Below are 3208 nucleotides of genomic sequence, written 5' to 3' on the forward strand. Positions count from 1 at the left end.
GAACAACTGAAAACCAATAGCATATAATGCTAATACATGTAATAATAATTTAAAAACTGTAAAAGCTATGATGGTTAAATTTGAAACAGTTACTTGGAACTTTATAACTAAGGTACTGGAGAGTTTTAACTTTTGTTAATTATTATTGTTAAACCTTAACAAGCCAATTAATAATCAAACCAATGGGCAGGACCAAAATTATTTAGTTTTTAATTATTCATACTCCAGAGGTTCAGTAAAACCTCTGTTATGTAAAAAAAATAATAAAAAAAACTCATTACATCCATCCATTATCTTTAACCATTTCTTTAAAGGAATTCAGAACATCCAATGCCTCGTAGGCCAAAGTTTTAAACAAAGATCTCAATCTGTCATGAGTTGAGAAGGACTCAAATTTAAATTGAATATCTGATTATCAAGACCTGCTACAATAAGTCCCTTTTGTCACTCATAACTACCCTGACAGTCTACAGCATATGTGTCAAACTCAAGGCCCGGGGGCCAAATGTGGCTCTCGTTGACATCTTATCTGGCCCCCAAGATGATATGTAAAACCTAAAATACTTCTATCTCTTGATTTTTTTTGTTCAGTAATCTTTGATTATGATGTTGAAACCACAACAGAGAACATCAAATGAGACCAATAAAACTCTTGTTGAGGAACCTGTGACCAAGAAAATATGTTGGGTATCCGATTTGAGTTAATGTAGTTTCTGAAATTGGCCCTTAGTTCGAAAAATGTTTTAATTTTGGCTCCCTTTTGTAAGTGAGTTTGACACCCCTGGTCTACAGCCTTTCATCAGACTATAAATTACATAAAATGAAGGTTTTGAAGGTTTTAACAACAAGCCAAATCTGACCATCAGAGCCAAGTTTAAAATTAATTAGGAATTCAATTTTAAAAAGCACCTTAAAATTGCCATGATTCATGTTTCTTGTCAAGCCAGACCAACGTTTATGTATTTATGTATTATGGGGGAGTGGTGGCGCAGAGGTCAGAGAGGTGGGCTTGTGATCAGAAGATCGCCGGTTCACGCCCCGGTACCGACAACATCCGACAACAAATGTGGGAAGGGTTGGTGAAGCACCCACATTTGCCCCTACCCTTATTCGCCCCACTCTGGGCCCATGAGCAAGGCCCTTAACCCCCATCTGCTCCCTAAACAGGTCTCTCTGGAAAATGAGTTCTCGTGGCTCAATGAGACTACCTGGATAAATAAAGGCTAAATGAAAAAAAAATTCTGCTTGCCCTGTTATACTCCTCTACTCTTTATCAGCTTCACTCAGCTCACCTGTTTCACCCCAAATCTCCCTCCTGTTGCACCTGTGTGCTGCGCTTATAATAATAATAATAATGAATTAAATTTGTAACACACTTTTCATTAACAAAAATCTCAAAGTGCTACAGAGTGCAACTAAAATCAATGATTAAACTCAACTAAAATCAGTGATACAATCATGTGGAGGCAGAATAGGCTTGCTTAAAAAGAAAAGTCTTTAAGCCTTTTTTTAAAGTCAGTCAATGATTGTGGAGCTCTCAGATATTCAGGGAGGGAGTTCCAGAGGCGGGGGGCAGCCACACAGAATGCCTGATCTCCCATGGTTCTTAATTTCTTCTTAGCTTCTTAAGAGCTCCCCAGTCTCTGCCTCCCGGCCAGATTGTCTGATCCCCTCGTGCCTGAAGTGTCCGGCATTCTTGTTCCTGACCCACGTCAAGACCACGGATTCCTCGCCCTTTGCTTTGCCCAAGACAGATACCTCTGCCCATCGGATATCCGGGCTTCTGCTTCTGTTCTGCTGTCAGATCACCAATTCCCACTAAACCCCACAAATAAGTATTGCTTTTTCTGCCTCTATGTGAATGACCCACGCCTGTATTTTTGGCCACAAACGCAGACCCCGGACTCTAGGAGTTGAGCTCTCAGAACCAACCTCCACATTCTGAAAAGAAATGTTTAGTCGGATCTTCCAGGTTCACTCATGTATCTCGTGATCTGTCCATCTCTCTCTTCCCTCTGATGTCATCGCAGCTTCGGCTTCTCCACCTGTGATCAAGCTCTACAGAGTCACAGCTGACTTTCTCCTCATAAAACTTTATATAAATATTTCTGGTCACTCCTGTGTGGGGTTGAATTTCCAGGTCCCCCTCATAATTCATAAAAAAATACACTCGCCTCAAAACTTAAGGCAGGGTAAATGAGTCACCACTGTCAAGATTATGTCAAATATTTAAAGATGAAATTTAATGTTGACTTGAGTATAACAAACACTTAAAGAGCAGCTGCCAGGAGAAAGACATAAAGGTCAAAGAGGATCTGGATGCTGTCAGTGGACATGGAGGTAGTTGGAATGAGGACAGAGGACACAGAGGACAGAGTAAGATGGAGGAGGATGACCCCTGAAGAAGAAACTGTCAAAAGAAGACTTAATGTGATAAAACCTGACATTCAAAACATTTTTCTGTTTTCAGATTATTCCACTGAAGATAAGAAGTAAAATACAACAGAACTGGGCAAACTGAAACCAAAGTTATCTAACAAAGTAAAGTCAGGTCCTCTGGGCAGATTCTTCTTGTTGAAACGTTTCATTTTTTATCCAAAAGACTTTGTCATTCTGAGGAGGTTGAGCTACTAAGAGAAGGTGTTATTTATAAGACTGAGTTTGCTGCAGCTCTTCAGAGTGACCAAGTCTTTTGGATAAAAGACTAAACATTTCTACAAAGAAGAATTCATCCAGAGGATCTGAGTTTGTTAGTTTTTCCTGCCTGGATTATTGAGCATGCATCAGGATATGAAATCAAGGTAAAGTGACAAGAGAATGGCAGGAATCCCATCAAGAAGATCAGTGAATCTGCATCTTTCATCAAACTCTGCAAGATGGCAAGAAATACAAATCAAACTATATTTACATGAATCCCTTTCTATTGTGCATGGAGTGTACAGATTCCTCATTCAGAGTTTTATTAAGAAACGCCTGAAAAGGACACCAGTCCATGGCTGTGGCTTCTCTCAGCTGTTGGGCTGAATGAGATCAAACCAACAGTCCAATTCTTTAACAGCAGCTTCATGATCCATGAAGGAGGAAATCAAACTGAGCTCTTTAAAAAAAATCCATTCTTTTTATCCATCCATCCATCCATCCATCCATCCATCCATCCATCCATCCATCCATCCATCCATCCATCCATCCATCCATCCATCCAATGCCA

At 39.7% G+C, this 3208-nt stretch overlaps 1 protein-coding gene across 1 annotated transcript in view; it reads left to right on the forward strand.

Moving 5' to 3' along the window:
* The window catches only part of dlc (deltaC), a 304603-nt gene that overhangs the window by 221753 nt on the left and 79642 nt on the right, over nt 1-3208 (forward strand). The gene's annotated exons all lie outside the window — the stretch shown is intronic.

This window comes from Nematolebias whitei, chromosome 6 (assembly GCF_014905685.2).
Source record: "Nematolebias whitei isolate Nwh7 chromosome 6, NemWhi1, whole genome shotgun sequence".
NCBI lineage: Eukaryota > Metazoa > Chordata > Actinopteri > Cyprinodontiformes > Rivulidae > Nematolebias > Nematolebias whitei.